This window comes from Grampus griseus (assembly GCF_964374135.1).
Source record: "Grampus griseus genome assembly, chromosome: 14".
NCBI classification, from domain to species: domain Eukaryota; kingdom Metazoa; phylum Chordata; class Mammalia; order Artiodactyla; family Delphinidae; genus Grampus; species Grampus griseus.
Window position 1 is genome coordinate 30,533,239 of NC_139008.1, and position 21,312 is coordinate 30,554,550.

The window sequence follows — 21,312 nt, forward strand, 5'->3', positions numbered from 1 at the left end:
TCTGTCCAAAAGGATTCTAATCCCATATAAGGAGGGAGTTCCAGACTGTTCAGGTACAAGGACTTTAAGTTCAAGAAATGCCCAGAATGGTTTAAATACCTTCTTGCCCGGAAGCACAGAACAGACAGGAATTTCTGGGTCTCCTCCTACCCTATCACTGTTTGAATTTTAAACTGCGAGACCATGAGTGTAGTGTGTGTGTGTGTGTGTGTGTGTGTGTGTGTGTGTGTGTGTGTGTCTTTCATTGGAAATAGAAGACATCCGTATTTCCCTATACCCAAAGATTCTAAGGGTGTGTGAGTCTGGCCTGAGTCCTGAGGCTGGGGTTGCCTGGCCTGAGAGTTTACTCAGCTTAGGGGGTTGCTTCCATGGTTTTATAGCCTAAGAGACAACCCACATACACAAACATATCCGGGAATCTTAGAAAGCAAAGCAAAACAAAACCTGTATCAGTATCAAGCAGGATGATGAGTAGAACTGACCAGTGGTGGTTGGTATGTTCCAGAGAGCAAAGGTTTTTTGAACGAGTTCGTTCACTGCTCTTTTCCCAGTGCCTTGCAACCAGAAGAGTCACAGTAAGTACACTCTAAGTGAAAGATTGGAAAATTATTATTTCCCTGAGCAATAGTTTGGCAGAAAGGAAGGAAGGAAAGGATATTTCTTTGAAAAATTTAAAATATTTAGAAAAGTACAAAGGATGCTCTCATAGACTGAAGGAATAATATTTATGATTGTACTTAAGATCCCAGGAAAACAAGAGCATACCCTGGGGCACTATTAACAACAGGAATTTTTCCTTCTCCTTCTGCTCCTCGGTGCCAAATTGTACTCCATCTTTTCAGAAGATGGGCCAAGAGAACTGGCCTCTACCCACCTTGCGTGCTGGGAGACACCTGGGGACTTCCTTCTGTGACTTGCCAAGAACATCCCATGGGCCATCCTGGGCGCCAGACGTTTGGGTGGTAATGACATTGGTGGTAGGAGCGAACTTGCCCACTTCCTGTTACTCTTTCTGACTGTATTTCAGGGAGATTCAAATCTGGGAGTGCTCTGAAGCTCTGTCCCTATGGTGCCAAAACTCCTGATGCAAACTGAGAACTGCAGTCAAGCAGCCAGATGTTTTGGGTCTCAATGCCAAACATTTCTATAATGGGCAAAACCCAGACTCACCCTTCAGGTTCTGCTCGCGGTACACTTGTGTTCATTCCCTGGCTGGGGCGGGGGAGAAGTGAAAGCCCCAAACAGCATGGGCATGGCTGGAATCTCCAGAGGTTTGGGAATTCTGTGGCTGTTGTCTTTGGTGATCAGTCATAAGTCAAATGGACAATATTTGTGTTGTGAGTTCTTCTTGCACTGGGCAGGAAATTTTATGACAAAGGGAAGCGGCGAGACCCAGAGCTCCAGGCATTAAGTGGGAGGACACGAGGGCTTGTTTCTCTGCTGGAAAGCATTGTCTCCATCCTGCCCCCGACCCCATCTGTGGAGGTGGGCGACAGGGAGGAAATGGTCTCAAGAGAGCATACCTCTCAGATCCCACTCTGGGAATTCAGATTTCTTGACTCTCCATACAGCAGGCGCTAAGGGCTTTCCCAGATGTCTCTTGACGGCAAGATGAGAAACCAGCTAAGCCCCGTCTAGAAGTGCAGGTGGCAGGGCCTTTGGTTTGGAGGATCCTGCTCCATATCTGGAAGAGTAGCCAAGAGAAAATGTTGCTTGCAGGCCTTTAGATGTGCTTGCTACATTCCTACACCTAGAAGCACTTAGCACTGTAAGCAAAATGCAAAGATAGTGTTGGACCCTGAGAGGTGAAGTGACTTGCCAGGATAACATGGCTAGTGGGAGATTTTTTTGCTGCTTGGCTACATGACTTGCTTTGCCAATGAAATGTGAGCATGCAGAAGCTTTTTATAGCCAGTGAGTGGTTCATCATCTTATCTTCCTAATTCCCTGAGACCAGCAATGGTCCATATAGAGGCTGCTCCACTAGCCTGCCTCCAGAAGTAAAGATGATATGGACCCACGGTCAAAATCAACCCATAATGGACCTATATTGTGAGCAAGATATATCAATACTTGTGTTGCAAGCCACAAAGATCGTGGGATCATTTGTTATCATGCCATAACCTAGCCTATCCTGACTGATACAAAGTCTACAATAGAACCCAACCCCACCCCCCTCAAATTTAGCAGCTTAAAGCAACACACATTTAACACAGATTTTGTGGGTCAGGAAGCTGGGCAGGGCTTAACTGGGCCCTCTGCTTCAGTGTCATCAAGGTGTTGGCCACAGCTGGGGAAGGATCAACTGGGGAAGGATCTGCTTCCAAGATCACATGGTTATTGGCAGCATTCTGGTCCTTGGGGGCTGTTGGACTGAAGGTCTCTGTACCTGGACAGCTGTTGGCCAGAATTTCCCTTGGTCCTTTGCCTTGTGGGTCTCTCTAACATGGTAGTGTACTTCATGAAAGCATGCAAGCCTAGAGGGCCACAGAATGTGCTGGTGACACAGAAGTCATAGTTTTTATAACCTAACCATGGAAGTGACATCCCATCGTTTTTTCATTTTATTCTAGTCATGAAAAGTCATTACGTCCCACCCACTCTTAAGGGGACGAGAGTACACAAGACTGTGAACACCAGGTGGCAGATCACACGGGGCCATCTTATCTACCAGTTTGTTTGCAAAGGAAATGGTTATTAAATGGAAGTTAGTAAAACCCTTATCATCTGTGAAACTGACCCACCAACCAAAAGCAGTTTTCGCTGGTTGAATCACATTCATATTTGATCCATTCCCATCATGACTCTATGAATTTAGGTCACGTTTTCTTTTAGATCTCCATCCTTTTTGACCAGAGCCCACATATTCTTCTCCATCAGCTCTTCTGCTACAACTCCAAGTTCTACTGGGCTGCCTTGAGGTTGGGGATCAGATTTGCCCGCAGGCATGGACATCCCAAGTCATTCCTTCTGAGAACAGAAAAGAGTCAACAGGAATAGGTCACAAGAAACTGGCAGAACCTTAAAACATTCAAGCCAGAAAGGACACACAGGAGACCACTGAGTTCTCAACCAACTTCTCTTTCCAACCCTGAACGAACGCCCCAGCCTTCTCCATGGCCTCCCATGCCTTCAGATGCCTTCCTTACAGTTCTCTCTCCCCATATGAGATGATCCTTTTACCAACCAGCTACAGCTGTGAAACACAACTGTGATGCCTCAATGACGTGCAAGAATAGACATCATTTCTCATTCATGTGTCTGCAGCTTGGCTAGAGCAGCCTGAGCCCCATATGGAAGTTCCGTGGGTCATGTAGGGAAGCTCTGCTCCCATGTCTCATTTTTCTGGGGCCAATGGACTACTGGAGGTTTATTCTGCTTATACAAATGGCAAAAGCACAAGAGGGCAAGCCCTACCACTCAAGCACATTCCCAGCCTTTGCATGTGTCACATCTGCTAATATCTCATTGGCCAAAACCAGTCACGTGGTTTAACTCAAGGCCAAGGGGGTGAGTATGCTCTCCTAGCCAGGAGATTATAGTTGCAGTGTGGATATACACTACTATATAGCGGGGCAAAGAACTGGGACCCAGAACTCAGTTGAACACACTCTTACTTTTCCCCCACACCATGTTGAGGATTCAAACTTATTACTGACACACCAGGAGTGGGGATACAGTGGGTATAAGGCAGGTTTCTGCCTCCAATCTTCCTGGAGAGACAGGTGTATATTTGAAGAGAGAAAACTAAGAGGTGCAAGTAGCAGGTGAATTGCACAGGTAGGTGGGGCTCTGGAGAAGGTTTGGAAACAAACGAGAGATGCAATCAATCATTCCTTTCTCTGGGTCCTAGAGAGGCATCTTGGTGTCTGGACAGGTTCTTCCTCGTGTGGGGCATGCCCCACCAGAAGGCAAATGGGAGGTGATTTTTGGAGGAGGAGGCATTGCCCAGCCTTGAGTCATGGCGTGGGAACGTAATTCCCTTTTCCAGTGATCTTGCAATAGTTCTGATTAGAAGGAGAAAGTCTCCTTCTGTGCTTAGCGCGAGTCTAACACCCATCTTACTCTTGTTGATCTCCCTTTTTAATAGACCCTAAACCTCAGGTTCGTGGACTCTCTCAAGCAACAGTATCTGGTTAGAATGTACTCACACTGTTTTCTCTGGGTAGTGTTTATATTTGTAAGTTTGTCTTCTATTTTTGGTGGTTGGAATTGGTTTCCTGTTTACCGTGATGATATAGGGCTTCCTTTTTAAAAATAAATATAGTTAAATAAATAGAGTTGACTTAGGGAAAAATATTAAGTGAATACTTGTTCAGGTGGCTAGTGGGTATGGTAGAAATTATGGCTTGACCCTGGTGAGCGTTTTGTAAATAGCGATATAGTGGGAGGAGGAGAGCGGGGTTTGCCACAGTCAGTCTGACTTCGCATCCACGCTCGATCCCTTGAATAGGGCCTTTGGGCGAGTTACTTAGGTAGCCTCTCTGAACCTTAGTTCCTTCATGGACTGTTGTGTTATATTGATGACAGTATTTGTAAAGTAACTGGCACAGAGTGAGGGCTCAGCAAACGGCAGAAATCCACCTGCTGCAGCCTCTACCTGGACTGTCCATTCTGGGAGAGACTTTTGGGTTTTCTCTGTCCTCCAGGTGGCCATGGGACAGGCAGGCATCACTGTCCCTGCTGGTGGGTGGGCCCTGCATGGCCCTCCTCTGCAGCAGCCAGACCCCACTCTCCTCCCCTTTTATGTGGGGTCTCAGTTCAAATGAACACCTTCCTACCCCCTCTCCAGCCCTACACAGAATCTCTTGCTTGGGAGATGAAAGTCTTGATTAGCCATAGAATTTCAAAAGTAAAAGAGATGTGGCAGGTCAGACACTAGGCCAGCTGGGGAACCTCAAGATGGGGTGTGGGGTGGCCCTTTGGAAGGGGCCTCAAATCGCCTAAGGATTTCTAATTTAGACCCAAGGAGGCTCTCGCCTTGCAGACTTCCCCAACAGGATTGAAAAAAGACGCATCAGAAAGTTTAAGCATGGCGTCCCAACCAGACCAGCTACTGCATAATAAGTTAGCATTTCTTAAAAGGGTTTCTAATTCTTTTGTCAGTAGCACAAGTCCATTGCCTTATATTTTGGGGTGTGTGCAAATAACATCACTGTGTTCAGTTAAAAGCTTAAAATATACTGTAATATGCTGTGGTCCTGTTTTGGAATTGCTTCAGTGTTTCAATACAGTAACTCCTCCCTCCCTACTCCACAGCCCCACAGATGGGGCTCAGGCCCCTCTGGTCTTTTCCCCCATCCCATAAGAACCTCCAGGGCAGATCAGCCCTCTCAGTTCCCAGATGGGGAAACTGAGGCTGGAGAGAAAGACATTTCCTTGTCTTTTGATGTCATTGCCAGGGACAGTAGATTCCAGAACTGCGGGGTCAAAAGATGGTTTGTGTGAGTGAGACCCTGGAGGAGTCCTAAGACTGCGTCCCTGGTTGCCCTGACACCTCCCACCAAGGCCAGAGACTCTATGTCGGCAAATAAAAATAACCATAGCTAAGATTAACTGAGCACTTACTATGTACCAGGCACCGCGCAGGTATGACACTTTCAGGCCTTACAACAACCCAAGGAAAGAGATCCTATTGTGACTTCCATTTCCAGAAGGGGATACTGAGGCAGGCAAAATTAAGGAGATCACTAAGTTAAGAAAAGTGCCAGGGAAGGGGTTCTAAAGTAGGGAGTCGGATTCCAGAATACTCGTCCTTAACCCTTACCGGAAGGGAAGAGAAGAACGGGGGAGAAGAAGGGCAGGAGAGGAGGGGCAGCTGGAAACCCGTAAGGGCGAGCGCAGCGCGGAATGCCTTCCAGCTGCGAGGAAGCTCGGATTTCTCCCTCTTTCCCCAGAACTGCGCTACCAGCTCTGCCCTAAACTTGGCCCAAGTAGCGCAGGGAGGCGGGCTGGGGCTGGGGGCGGTCCCCAGGCTCCGGCCTTTCTCTCCAGTGTCCCCCACCCGCTTCCCGCGGTCCCTCCCACTCTGCTCTCCGGGCTCCTGACATCACGACCCGGAAGGCGGGGTCGGGGAAGGAGGGGGGACGTGGGGAGGCGGCTCGGCGCCACGGAGAGGGAGGAGGGAGGGCGCGCAGTCCCAGCCCAGAGCTTCAAAACAGTCCGGCGGCCTCGCCTCGCGCCCCAGCCCGACTGTCTGTCCAGCCGCCAGAGTCCGGTGAGTCGGGGTCTCGCCCGGGAGCCGCGCGCAGGTAGCGGGGGGCTCCGGGCTGCGAGCGACGGGGCAGCGGGGTCGCCAGCCACTGCACTTACCGGACCGAGAGAGGTCCCTGCAATTGGTGGCGGACCGGGAGGGGCCGAGGCCCCTCCCTGCCGAAAATCCACTGTTCCTCTGCCAGATTGCGAGGGCGCGGACTTCCCGCCTGCGCCGAGCTCGCTCGGGACCCCGAATTCCACCTCCCCACCCCCGGACTGCTTCCTTCGCCTTTTGCGTCGAGGCGGGCGGGAAAAGTTTGGGGAGGAGTCAGGGCGACTCCCCTCGCCCCCGCCAACTCCACTCCCAGGGTTCTCGGAGTCCCGGGTAGCCCCCCTCTCGTCGTGTGAAGTCCCCCGGCGCCTTGGCGCACGGTCCCCCGCCTCACGGAGCGCGCCGGACCCGCTGCGCCCTGGCTGGGTCATTGGGTCCCCTCTCGGCCCCGGCGGCGGCTCCGTTGCGCCCCCCAGCGGCAGGGAGCAACTGCCTTAGGTTGGACGAGCGGAGGAGCTGGAGGCACTGCTTGGATGACGCCTGTCCCCTCTCCACTCCGGTTGGGCTTGGGGGGCTACGAGGGCCCCACCCATGGGTCCAGAGAAGGGGGAGCCTAGAGCTCGTATACAGGAGGACTACACACTCTCCCCAAATCCAGGGTCCTAAATATACCTCAGGGAGGCCCTAATTTGGGACTGACATGGGAACCTCATAAATGGGGGTTAGTTGGGGGCACCTGTGCCTGAGGGAGACTACAGAGAGCAAAGCCCTCCCTCCGGACTACAGGACCCACCTCTTACTTTGGAACAAGAATGACAGCCCAGTTTCAGGTTTGGGAAAAGGGGCAGTGCCCCCTCCCGAGCTGCAAAGATGTGTATGTGGGGTGAGGTGGGGTGATCTTTTAACTTAGTTGTGTCTAAAATGCAGAGGCCAGTCTAAAAAGTGACAGGCAGAGTGAGGAGTAAGGTAATGGGCTTGGAGAGGGTCTTAAGCAGCTGGTAGCCCCAATATTGTATGATTTCACTGACAGGAAGCACTTAGAATAGGCAAATTCAGAGCGTCAGAAAGTGGAGCAGAGGTACCTGGGGCTGGCAGAGAGGGATGGGGAGTTATTGCTAGTGGGTACAGAGCTGGGGGGATGAAAACATTTGGGGTATAGGGAGTGGTGATGGTTCCACGACACTGTAAGTGTATTTAATGCCACTGGATTCTACACTTAAAAGTGGTTAAAGTGCTCAATATTCTGTGATGTATATTTTACCACAATGAAACAGAGAGTGTGCAGCCACCTGTGCTTCAGTTTGATTCAGTTAGAAATTCCAGAATCCGCTCACGGTTGCTGGCCACCTCTCCCCAGAATTTGGCCTCAGTAAGGAAGTGGACGGCGGGTGAGGAAGGGACACGAGCCAGGTTTCCCCAGGAGGCTGGAAGGGACAAGGAAGGGGACAGAAGCTGATGGAGCCGCTACAGCTGATGGAGCTGCCACAGGGGTCTGCGGCCACTAACTGTAAACACAGGGCACAACCATCCAGCCCTCCCCGCCACTCCCCTGCACACACAAGTAGTGTCTAAGGCCCTTTGTTTCTGGAATGGAGGTGAGTGTTTCACCTAGATTTCCTTTCTCTGCCGTGCGCATGATATCTGCAGGGCAGGAACTGAAACCACAAGTGTGTGCGCACGGACTCTCCATTTTCCAGCAACAGGTGATTCACAGGGAAGCTCAACTGGCCTTTCTCTTCCCAGGCCCATGATGACGCTCCATCAGCCTCTGATGGAGCGCGCTGCCCCGTGCCCTCCAGCGTTCCTGGAAGCCTCCCCCTGCGCCGGCCCATCCCCACTCCTGGGCTGCAGGTGGGGAAAGCCAGGTCAGAGACCTTAAGTCAGTTTCTCAAGGTCCCTGAGCGAGTGACGTGCCAAGAGCCAGGCTTTGAACCTCCATGCGCTTCCCCACAAGCCCTCCCCATTTTTCCACCCGGAGATGCCCTGGTGGGTTTTGAAGAGTCAGGGGGAGACCCTCCTGGGGAAATCAGGGCCCAGACACCCACGGGGCCCTTGGCAGATACCAAGGCCACAGCAGAGGGAGGGGCGTGGGGGTGGCAGGAGGGTGCGGAACCTGTTTTCCCACTGACGGTTTTTGGATCAGCTGCCTCCAGCCCCGCCGGGAATTGGGGAGGGGAGGCCGGGCGTGGGCCGCATAGCCTGTAGCCGCCTCTGTCCCTCCAGTGGGGAAACTGAGATTCACCCAAAATCTGGGGACAGGTGTTCGTGTTGGAAGCCGCAGAGGTGTCCCACGGTGGGGGGGGCGGTGAGGGCAGGGCCAGCCGGGTGGGGCTGACACTGCACTGCCCCACCCAGAGGGGAGGGCCCGAGCCCTCTTCTGGCTTCCCGGCCCCAGTTTAGGGCACAGCTCTTGAGGGGCTGAGGGGTCTGCGGCCACTAACTGTAAATACAGGGCACAACCATCCAGCCCTCCCCGCCACTCCCCTGCACACACAAGTAGTGTCTAAGGCCCTTTGTTTCTGGAATGGAGGTGAGTGTTTCACCTAGATTTCCTTTCTCTGCCGTGCGCATGATATCTGCAGGGCAGGAGCTGAAACCACGCGTGTGTGCGCACGGACTCGCCATTTTCCAGCAACAGGTGATTCACAGGAGGCTCAACAGGCCAATTTCTCACCCCAGGCGCGTGCTGACTCTCCTGCCCTCTGCGGCCTTCCTGGTTGAAGGGGGCACAGCTGAGGCCGCCTCTGTGTCATAGTAAACTCTGCCAGACATGACCAGGAAGGGAAGTCTGTCGAGACAAAAATACATGAATGCCTTTCCAGGCCAGATGGGGTGGCGGTAGATTGCTGGCTGCTTGGCGGGATTCGTCTGGAGGGCAGGAGTGCAGCCACTGTCCTGGGGAGGTGCACATAGTTGTGTGTGTGTGTGTGTGTTGCAACATGCGGCCGCTGCCCAGCTCTGTGGACAAGTGAGGCCTCTGACATGGGCTTCGGGGCCTAAGGCGGGATGGGGGTGGGCTCCCCAGCTACGGGGTGGTGGCAGCCATCCCCCAAAGGTGGGGTGCGGTCCCAGGCATTGGGACTGCGGAGCAGAGTCCTTCCAGAAGAGGCAGTTAAAGGTCGGCGACAGGACTCCAGTGCAGGAGGATGGGCTCCGGGGACGTCTTACTGGGCTTAGGCAATTGGCAGCAGCAGCTGGAACAGGGAGCGAGGGCAGCTGGCACCTTAGACAGAACTGGAGCCTGACGCTTGGATGTTGGCTTCATCTTGTCCAGGGAAGGATGGGGGTAGGAATAGGGGTGGTGGGAAGAGGAGGCTCCCTTTCTCACCCCAGGAGCGATGGAGTCTGCTCCCTGCAGGAGTGACCCAAAAGTGCAGTTTTGGCAGGACTGACCCATGGGGCGAATTGTCAGATGTATCTGGCTCTTGTTAGGGACAGGCCGAGGGGGGAGTCTAAAAATATCCGAGACAGAGCTGCTACCCAGGGAGAGTGCCGGCCTGGTAACCCAACACCCATGGCAGCACTAGCTCTGCTCTGCTCCAGCCACTGGGGCTCTTCCAGGCAGCCAAGCCTTGGGCAGAGGGTGGGAGAGGTGAGAGCACTCTGCATTCAGGGCAGCCATGGACTAAGATTTTCAGGGACAAAAGGGCCTTAGAAAGTCCCAGTTTGCCAGCTAAGGATGCTCAGAGAGGTGGAGTGACTCACCCGAGGTCACTCAGCAAGTTGGCGGCAGTACCTGGACGAGATCTGGGTCTGGGGACTCACTGCTGAGGAGCTTGATGGCTGGGAGTGGTCAGTGGGTTTCCAGGCCAGGTCCCCAGGGTCAGGGACCCTTATGGCATGTGTCGTCCGTCTGGTATGCTGATCGGGGAAAGGTGGGCCGGGAGCCATGCTCAGGCAGTGGGTCACTTCCCACTGGCATTGGGTCGCTCCCGGCCACAGCTGTCGGGCTCTGACGATGTCGTCCATCCTGGGGGCGGGGGTGAGTAGGAAGACGGAGGCTGGAGGAGGACCGTCTTCCCATCCGAAGACACGTGGTTTGTTCACGTGGTATCTCAAGGGTTTAACAAGGAGTTGTTGACCTGAATAGTTGAATTTCCAGGGCTCTCACTTTCCTGGGGAGGCTGGGTTTCTGTTGATCCAAAAGGGAACAGAGGGTGAAGAGATTGCCCAGCTTCCTGCCCTCCTCAGACAGGTTGGATGACATCAGCTTCTAGAAGCTTCCTAGCACTCCTGGGTCTAGAGCTGAGGGAGCAGTCGCCGGTGTGATATTTGGCGTCAAGATTGTTCTGAGAAATGTGGATATGAAACATCTATCACCCTGCAGGATGCAGAGATGGACAAGTTAAGTCCCTCAGTGAAAATTGCTTGTAGCCTAAGAGCAAGTAAGTTTGCCTGATAGAGAAGTCGCTTTGAAGGTTTCTCTTTCTGGCGCTTCTGATCACAAACTTCTCTGGAGGGCTCGCTTTCCTTAAAATGAAATTAGTTTAAAAATTTTGCAGAGAATAAATATGACCCAAAGTCTCATTCATCTTATTCTAATGAACGTTTCCCAAAGCGTGTTATCACTGGTGGTAACCAAGATCGTTTTAAAAAGTTCACAGCTGAACATGAAACGAAAAAGAATAATTATGTCTTTTTCTCAGTTGGTAGTTGGGAAAAAAACACAAACAGCACACAGACCCATAGTTTCACTACTGTGTAGGGTGAAACTTAAGTTGATATTTTAAACTTTAAAGCATTTTTTTTTAAATAATGGGAGGGTATAATTAATAAGCACAGGTGATCCTTGGATTTGGCACAAACCTTAGTGCAGGAGTGACTGACTGCCTTTTGGGAGTTCGCATAACTGGGGCTGAGATGTTCATCCTTTTGACAACATGACTAAACCTGAAATGTCTGTAAGCTCCCCACCCAAGCTCGTCTTCTGCAAAGAGGCCCCGAGGTTCAGCTTCAGACCAAACCCGCCACTCAGTTTCCAAGGGAGTCCTCCCCATCTTTGATGAGGGTCATCGTGCTGCCTGGATGACCTTGGACGGTTGTTCCAGGGATCGGAGGAGTCGGTGTATTGATGTATTATACATGGAAGTGGCTTGAGATATTTGTGGTTTGCTTGAACCAAAGGAAAGCCGGGGGAGGGGCTGGCTTGCCCACTCTCATCTTGAGGGCTGCTATTAAGTGACTGGGCAGTGAGCTGTGTAGGCAAAGGGGGATTTCCCTCTATTCAAAGCAGGTTACAGTCCAGCGAAGAGGATGGTGGGTCCAAGGATGTAGGCGCCAGGACCGGGGTCACGAGATGGGGTTTCAGGGAAGCCCATGTCGTGGTGTTCAAGAGTTTCCTTAAGGCTATAGGACTGGAGATGGACTCGGAAGAGTCCCTAGAATTTCCCTGGGCAGTGATGTTTCCGGGTTTGCAGAAGGGAGGGAAAGAAAAGGCCGAGGCTGCAGGCGGGAGCCCTGCCTGAGAAGCCTTGAGCGTCCAGTTAGCCTGCAGTGCAAGGTGCGGGAAGGGAGCGCAGGGCTGGGAGGCAGAGCTGGGAGGGCGAAGGCGAAGGGGGCTTCCCTCCACATCCCAATGAACCTGGCTAGGGAGGCAGGCATGATGATGTTCACACAGCAATGTTGGGATGAAAAAGAGAGAGAAAAAGGAAAAAAGTGGAAATAACCTAGAAGCAACTAATCCATCAGTCATGTTACAGAAGTTAGAAAGAACAAGGTGCAGGGTGGGTGGGAGGGGCAAAATAGGTGAAGGGGATTCAGAGGTACAAACCTCCAGTGATTAAGCCATGGGATGTAATATATTGAACCACTAGACTTGGGGAGATGATTTCGAAATGTGTGCAAAGGTCAAATCACTAGGTAGCACACCTGAAACTAACATATCGTATGTCAACTGTATTTTCAATAAAAATTTTTTTAAAAATTTGGATCGCAGAGAAAAAAAACCTCGAGGTTCGTCTCTGTGTACCAATATAGAAAAACCTGTAAGACACTATTGAACTAAAAAAGAAAGTGCAAGTAGCGAAACAATATATGAAGAAATAGGCTATTTATAAATGTCGCCGCATTCCTGTGGCCTCGTACCTATTACATGTATGCAAGAAAAGTGGCTGGAAGGATACATCAGAATCGATCAGTGTGGCTGCCGTGGGGAGAGGGGAGAGGAAGGAATGGGCCACGGGACTCCAGTCTTGTTTGTAACAGACAGAATATATTCACGGATTACGTGTGTACGTGAAGTTCAATAATAATGAAATAGTCTTCCCTGAATTCAGTAAGCAGTGCGAGTTTTGTAGGTTTTGGGGCGGGGGACTTTAGGAGTGGGAGGGCATGGTAGAGAGACTAGGTGGCAGCAGTGCAGTAATTCAGGGGCAAGGTAACCGGGACGTGTACCATCCAGCCCCCATGGAACATGCCTCTTGAAACATCCCTTTGTGGACCCCTCACGGGCGTGATGGATTTCCTGTCTGGGTGCTGTTAACAGACAAGGGGTGGTTTGGGGAGCGGGCAACGTGGTACATTTAAGGTGTGTTAATAGGGCCATTATGAGATCTCTGGAAAGGTATCGAGGAGACCATTGAGAATGGGAGTCTGGGCCTTTGAAGAAAATTCAGAGAAACACATAAAGACCTGGGTCAGGAACTGTGCTTTAATTTTTTTGTTTTTTTTTTTGCGGTACGCGGGCCTCTCACTGTTGTGGCCTCTCCCGCTGCGGAGCACAGGCTCCGGACGCGCAGGCTTAGCGGCCATGGCTCACGGGCCCAGCCGCTCCGCGGCATGTGGGATTTTCCCGGATCGGGGCACGAACCCGTGTCCCCTGCATCGGCAGGCGGGCTCTCAACCACTGCGCCACCAGGAAGCCCAGGAACTGTGCTTTAGGTTGGTGTTTGAGAATAGGAGAAAATGACTTACATTTTGCCAGTCTTAATAGCAATAATTTACCATTGCTATTAGTATAGCATTTATAGGTGCAGAGCAGCTTGGGCCATGTGCATTACATCCTCCATCTCATTTAAAACGAACAACAACCATATGAGGTAATGACCACCCCTGCCCTATAGATAAAGAAATGGGATCTTAAAAATTTGGGGTTAGGATTGAACCCAAGTCTCATGGACCCCACAGACCCTGCTCTATTGGATGGATATATCCCATCAACATCCCTCTTTTTCAATACAGTTATATGTGTCCTCTTGAAACAATCCTGCCCCTTTGGGCCAAGAAAGTGCCTTTGCTGCAGATGTGCCAGTGGGTGTCTTGGAGGCCGGTATTCTTCCTCCAAAGTCAGCTTTCTCAGTCCTAAGGGTGCTGGACCACATGAGGGTCTTTTGCCCTTAACAGCCTGGTCACAGAGAACAGAACTCATGCCCACCCCTCCCCTGGGCAAAACCATCTTGATTCCTGTATTTCACGTGTGTGTGGAATGGAGAAGGGTGTTCTGGGAACTCTGCTTTGGACAGGAACCCTCTGTCTAATCGGTAATCACTTCCATTACTTCTGATGGTCTTTGTTTGAGGGACCGGATCTGTTGAGTTCCCTGGGGTAACACCAGCATCCAGCCCAGAGCTAAGGGTGCCGTAGGTGCTCAATATATCTGTTGCATGAATAGCTGAGAGAGGGTGTCCTCCCGGCTTCCTGCTTTTTAGCCCACCCCAGGGAGGGGTGGCAGAAGGGGGGCCCTCACACCTTGGGTGAGGAGCCAGCTGTAGGTTGCAGGGGTGGGGTGGGGGAGGGGTGGGGGAGGGGCTTGGGCAGCGGCTCCCTCCCCCTCCTGTAGTTGGTCCTGCCTGGAGGGCATCAGGCCCAAGTGGCACGGTCAGCGTCCCTTTATGTGAGCGTGACACGGGGTCACATTCTTCTAGGCCGGAGCCCAGAAGAGACTTAATCATCCTCCCGCCCAGAGTGTGGTCTGCACGCCCACAGGCATTTGGAGATGATTTCTGTAGCATACAGGCAAGGTTACAAACTGTAATACGCTCATATTTTTTTTAAAGTGTATTAGTAAAATGTCAGTCTCTTGGCAAGTGACACTGATTTTCCATTTATGGTATAATACACATTGAAAAATTAATCAAGTGAGTCTCTTGGTTGGTTTGGGTTTTTTTGGCTGTGTTGGGTCTCCGTTGCTGCGTGTGAGCTTTCTCTAGTTGCAGCGAGCGGGGGCTACTCTTCGTTGCGGTGCGCGGGCTTCTCATTGCGGTGGCTTCTCTTGTTGCGGAGCACGGGCTCTAGGCATTCGGGCTTCAGTAGTTGCAGCACGCAGGCTCTAGGGCGCACGGGCTTCAGTAGTTGTGGCACATGGGCTCAGCTGCTCCACGCATGGGATCTTCCCAGACCAGGGATCGAACCCATGTCCCCCGCATTGGCAGGCAGATTCTTAAGCACTGCGCCACCAGGAAAGTCCGAGACTCGTGTTTTAAAGACAGTGTGGGTCATGAATAGTACAGGTGGGACACAGGGCAGAATGATGGTGGTAGTGTTGACACCATTGGTGACCCATCCAGGTCCCCTTTACTGGATGATGTGCCCACCCCCAGCTGCGGTGAGTATTGGCTGCTAAGGACTCGCAGCTTCCCCTTCTCCCCAGGAATTTCGAGAAGTCTGGAGATGCCTGGGAAGTTATGCTCCCCATTCCCTGGGCTCACGGCCCCAGGTGTGCCCCGGAGCCTGGCCTGAGCCCCCCCCAACCTCACCTGTGTTGTCCCAGGTGCTTTTTCTGCAGTTTGCAGGCAGGGGATGAGGGACCTCAGAACATTCACGCTCCTGCCCTCAGAGATGAGCCGGAGGCCGTGAGAATCCCGAGGGACAGGAGGGTGCCGAGCCTTCATCACCAGTGAGGGCCCCTCACTGGACATTCTCCCAGTCATCACCTCCTCGCTGCTCTGGGCCTTCCGGGTGAGGCCTGAGTCGGGAGGAGAGCACCTGACAGGTCACCATCCCTCGAGCCACCGTGTGCCAGGCACTGTCACAGCAGGGACGAAACAGACGTAAGCCCCTGCCTGCAGTCAAGAGGGACGAGACAGAACAAAAGAAGGGACTAGAGACCAAGAAGGAAACAGCAGGTGATGTGCAGTGGTTTAAGGAAAATAAAACAGGGTCACTTATCTTGGATGGTCTGGGAAGGCTTCTCTGAGGAGGGGGCTTTGGAGTTGAGGCTGGATGAAGGGAAGGAGCCATTCACCCCCAGATCTAAGAACTTTCTAGACAGGGAACAGCTCGTGCAAACATCCTGGTGCCCTGGGTGCGGGGGGGAAAGCAAGCTCAGTCTTCTTCCCCCCGACCTTGGGGAAGGAAGGGCACAGCTTGGGGTCCTGACTCATCCCGCTGGCTCTTTGGGGCGCTCTGTGAGGGTCAGGACTGAGTGAGTGGTCCATGTGCTCATGTCCTCGAGTGGCACCTACTGTATGCTCGGGACGGCTGGGAAATGGGGTCACATGCTCCCCAACTCTTGGGGTGTCCTGGAAAGTGAGGGGCTGGATCAGTCTCAGCTAGGGGGTGGGTGGTCAGTTGTAGGTGTGGGATGGTCACCTTTGGGCGCCATGGTGGGTGGGGTGGGACTTCTCGCTCAGACCAACTCGAGGCCTGGGGTCCTGACCCATGGTTTCTACCCTCCGTCCCACCTCAGGGGCCACAGAGGGCTCTTAGGTGTCCTTGTGTCAGACCCAGGGGGTTGGGGGTGTTGAAATACCAGCCTCCAGTGAACTCAGAGCTCTCTCATTGTACTTCTTAAAATCTCTTTCTTAATGAGTTTTTAAAAGTACAGTTCAGTGTATATTAGTATATCCACAGATATGTGCAACCATCCCCACGGTCAATTTTGGAACATTTCACCACGGCCAGAAGAACCCCCCGTACCCTTTAGAGATCACCCTCCTATTTTCCCATCCCCCTGAGCCCTAATTAACCACAGATCTGCCTTCTGTCCCTCTTGATTTGCTATTCTGGACATTTTGTGTAAATGGAATCGTACTCTGTGTGATCTTTTGGGTCTGGTTTCTTCGACTTCGCATAATGTCTTCAAGGTTCATCCGTGTTGTGGAGTCTATCAGTACTTCATTTCTTTTTATGGCCTAATAATACTCTGTTGTGTGGATATAACCCGTTTGGTTTATCCATTCATGAGTTGATGGACATTTGGGTGGTTTCCACCCTTTGGCTATTGTGAATAACGCTGCTGTAAACATTCCTGTACGTTTCTGTTGCTCATGTGTTTTCGTTTCCTTTTTAAAAATTTTTTATTGAAATATAGTTGATTTACAATGTTGTGTTAGTTTCAGGTGTATAGCAAAGTGATTCAGTTATTGTGTATATATATATATGTACATATATATATTATTTTTTAGATTCTTTTCCATTGTAGGTTATTACAAGATCGTGAGTATAGTTCTCTGTGCTTGTGTTTTCATTTCTCTTGGGTATTTACCCAGGAGTGGAATTGCTGACTCCTACGATAACTCTATGTTTAATTGTTTGAGGACCGGCCAGACTCCTTCACAAAGTGGATGCGCCGTTTTACACTCCCAGCAGCAGTGGATGAGGCCTCCAGTTTCTCTGCTTCCCCAGGTTTTAATTCACTGTCCAGTCCTGTCCTAGTTTCTGGCTCCTAAGAAACTTCCACTGGTGAAATTCCTGTAGATCTAGAGCAGGTTGCTGGGGGCCAGGGCCCCTGGGGCTAAGCGAGGCTCCTAGGTCTGGGACAGGTTGGGCCCACCTGAGTAGGCTGGGGGATGGTGGGAAGGACTGAAGGGCACATGAGGACCACCTGAGAGAGAATTGGAATCCGCGGAAGGCAGAGCCTCCGTAAGGCTGTTTTCTGCACGATGCTAGAGTGATTTTAGGTGCTGCTGGATACGACATTAAATGACATTAAATCACTCAATGACAAAGTGGTTCCCTTTTCAATGTTCTCTCAGCTCTTGTGATTCCATCAAGGGGAAGATACCTCTTCGACTCTAGTTTTCCTTGTTCTTTTTTTTTTTTAAAGCTATATTTTTTATACGTCACAATGTCACAGGCAGTATGCACTCTTTGAGTCTGGCGTCTTTCACTCAGCATAAGGTTTTGTGAGTCATCCATGGTGTTGTACATGTAGTATGTTGTTCCTTTTGTTCCTTTTCATTGCTGAGTAATATTCCATTTTATGGCTGTCACACTCTGTTGTTTTTGTTCCTTTTTTGGGGGGTGGGGCGGGGGCACGCCACATGGCTTGTGGGATCTTAGTTCCCTGACCAGGGATCGAACCCAGGTCCATGGCAGTGAAAGCACTGAGTCCTAACCACTGGCCGCCAGGGATTCCATCAAGAAGACGTCTCTTCGACCTTACTTTTCCTTCTTTAACCAGACAGAGCAGGTCTTCGCTCAGCCCTTTGGTGGACAACAGCATTGAACCAGAACTTGTGAACTTTTTTGCAGGGGGTGGCTATTAATTTTCACGATCAGTCTCTGTGGCAGGTCATGCTGATTCTCCATTCCCAGGAGCAAAATATTTCTTCCTGAAATACATGTATTTCTGTTAGAGAGTGGGTTTATTTAATGACAGATATGAAGTGAAATCTCACGGTGGTACTCAGGAAGGAGGTAAGCCAGTGACTGAAGTTTGGAAAACCTTCTTCTAATGTTTAGGGCCCGATTATCAGGTGCCGTGTCAGGAAGTGGTGAGGTCTCCATTCCTGGGGCCCATACAAATGGAAACTGGTTGCTATAAAAATAATCCAGGCAGAGGCTGGGGCAGGGGTGGTTCTGCATGATCACACAGCGCCTTTCAGCTAAGACTGCATGAGTCTGCAGTTCTCATTGTGTGGGGTCTGTTTCCCAATTCCACGGCTGGACTGTGTCATAGCTGCAGACACACGTCATCAGAGGTTCCCCAGTCGGAAGGGCAAGAGGTTTGGGAGCCTGCCTTTCTTTCCAGCAGGGCAACCTCACAGTCCCCCGGGCCATGCTGGTGGGGAAATGTTAGAGTGTCATTTCAAGTTCATGGGGATGGCTCCCTAGCTGGCTCAGCATCTGCCTGATCTTGGGTGTTTAATAGAGGGCATCCCTTCCTGTTATTGCCCCCAAACCCCTAGTTAAAGGACATGACCTGCCAACTCTCAGGTTAGTGAGTCTGTATGGGCTGGGTACCCCAATGGAGAGATGCTGTGTTTAAGCAGGGTTCTCCCAGAAATAGAACCAATAGGATGTGTGTGTATATGTGTGTGTGTGTGTGTGTTTATAGAGAGAGAGAGAGGGGTTTATTTTAAGGAATTGGCTCGCGCAGTTATGAAGGCTAGCAAGTCCAAAATCAGCAGGGTAGGCTGGTAGGCTGGGGACCCAGGGAAGAGCTGATGTTGCAATTCAAGTCCAAAGGCTGCTCGGGGGTGAGGGGGATGTCAGTGTTTTGTTCTATTTGGACCTTCACCTGATCAGATGAGGCCCACCCACATTATGGAGGGCAATCTGCTTTACTCAAAGCCCACTGATTTAAATCGTCATCTCATCCAAAGACACCCTCACAGAAACTCTGTGACCCAGCCACGTTGACACAGAAAATTAATGATCACAGATACTTCAGGTGGACTAGATACACAGCATTAAATAAGATAGAATCCCTTTTAAATCATTCTCTTTTAAATTCCCTCCCAACCCTCCAAGGAGAAAATCTCAGTTTTGTGCTAACATGTCTTTAATAAAACTTCCCAAACACACGTGACATCCTGCTTCAGCAAAGGGAAAGGAAGCTGGCCTTGGACTCAGAGTCTTGAGCAGCAGCAGTTTCTAGCTCGAATTGAATAACATTGTTCTGTTTTCCTTGTATTTCTTTCTTCCCAGCACCCTCTATTTATGGCAGGCAACTGCTAACTTTCCATTTCGGTTGTGATATAAGGTTTCTTTTTATAAAAATGTAAGTTTAAAAAGTGAGTAGGCTACTAGTAACACAGGTGGTACATGGATATACCTGAGATTCTGCAGGTGGTGCAGGAATGGCTGACTGGGGGAACATTGACGCAAGCACAGTGAGGACGGTGCCTGAAATATCCCCTAACTGTCCACATGCCTTGAGCTGCCTGTTGTCTGTTTGCACTTCTTCCCCTCTGGAGACAGCTGGGTGATTTATTTCCACTTGATGACTGCCACCTGAAAGTGGCAGTGGACAAGGAGAGAACTCTGTGGGGAGGGGAAAGGTCTGGAGGTGGCAGTTCTAAGAAACTCCTCGACTGTGATGCTGGTCATGATCGGTGCATGTACAAAGCACTTGCTTTGTGCCAGATGCTGTTCTAAGCACTATCACTCTGTTATCTCTCAGTGGTCCTAGGAGGTGGGCATACCATTGTCATCCCCATTGTACAGATGAGGAAACTGAGGCATTGAGCTGTTAGGCTGCTAGACTGCGGTCCAGTCTGGCTCTGTCTGTGCTCTTCTGTGTTTTGCATGTATTACTTCCTGCTGGTCTTCTCGCCTTTGTCCCCTTCATGGGTTAACTTACCTGGAGGTGGAGGCCTGGCTTCCTGGTCCTGGGGCCCCTTGGGTCTGGCTGAGTTGTAGGCAGTGATTCCCAGTCCCTAACTTGCTGGCAAAATTCACCCACAGAAATGACAGTTTAGGAAAGATGAAAAGGCTGCTAAAGTGAGTGCCTCTGATCTCCTGAGGGTTACTTGAAAGTCACTAATACGAGATGCTCTGTGAAGGGAAGAGCATTCCTAACCAAATGGCTGTGAGGACGGCAAACACCCCGAGTCTGACACCTGCCTCACCTCAGCCACCTAATCTGAATGACATGTTGAGTGCCTGCAGGTCCCAGCCTTCTCTGGGCCTGGGGTGTGGGTTTAGTGGGTGGCATAATTATAGGGAGCTCCTTGGATGACAGCAGCCAGCAGGGAGCTCTTTAATTGATGGGGTCAGACAGCAGTCATTGGCAGAATGGCGGTTGTTAGCTCTTCCGCCAAAGCCGTGCAAACTAGCAGGCATTCACCAAGTGTTTGCTGAGTAACCTTGGGCACTGGGGATGAGTAAGACATGGTTTCTGTCTTTGAGGAACTCTGAATCTAACAACGCAGAGTTTCCCCTGTGTCAGTTGGCTCTTGCTGTGTAACAAACCATCCTGAAATGCACAGGCACATTTCGTTTTATTGCCCCTTCTCTTGACTGCACTTTGCAGATACTGCGTTTTTTATAAATTAAAGGTTTGTGGCCACTCTGCTTTGAGCAGGGCTACTGGCACCATTTTTCTGACAGCATTTGCTCACTTTATGTCTGTCACATTTTGGTAATTCTCACAACATTTCAAACTTTTTCATTATTATTTTTTATGTGATCTGTGGTCTTTGATGTTACTACTACAATTCGCTGAAGGCTCAGATGATGGTTAGCAATTTTTATAGTAAAGTATTTAAAAATTAAGGTATGTACATTGTTTATTTAGACATAACGCTATTGCACACTTCATAGACTACAGTGTAGTGTAAACGTAACTTTTATATGCACTGGGAAACCAAAAAAGTCACATGACTCACCTTATTGTGATATTCGCTTTACTGCGGTGGTCTGGAACTGAACCTGCAGTATCTCCGAGGCTGTAATGGCTTAAAAGAGAAAACATTTAGTTCATTCTGTAGGTGGGCAATATGGGCTGGGCTTAGCTGGTCTCTCTCATGTCTCTGTGGCCAGCAGGTGGGTCAGCTGGGGGCTGGCTGGTCTTAGGTGGCCCTTGCTGGAGAAAAGCTCATCTGTGCTCCATGTAATCTCCTACCATCCAGCAGGCCAGGCTGGGCTCGTTGGCGTGGTAGCTGAGCAGACAGGAAGTGTGTGAGGCTTCCTGAGGCCTGGGCTCAGAATTGGAACTTTTGCTGCCTTCTATCGATAAAAGAAATCACAAGGGCAGTCAGGTTCAGTGGGTGGGGAAATAGATTCCACTTCTTAATAGGAGGATTCAATTTGCTGATGACACTTTGTTAAAACCTTTTGCAGGTATGAATATAAGAAATCCTGGTCTGTGTTTTTCCTGTCTTTGGAACGCCGTGCCTGGTTTGGGGATCAGGGTGATGCAGGCCTCACAGGATGGGTTGGGAGCCGTTCCCTCCTCTTCG

General features: G+C 50.7%; 1 protein-coding gene across 1 annotated transcript in view; it reads left to right on the forward strand.

Annotated features, from left to right (window-relative positions):
- The first annotated feature begins 6,110 nt into the window (after window positions 1–6,110).
- EMP2 (epithelial membrane protein 2) overlaps window positions 6,111–21,312 on the forward strand; it is a 39,579-nt gene continuing 24,377 nt past the window's right edge. The window contains exon 1 of the mRNA XM_082670614.1: window positions 6,111–6,217. The gene's annotated coding sequence lies outside the window, so the exon portion shown is untranslated. The remainder of the gene's footprint in view (window positions 6,218–21,312) is intronic.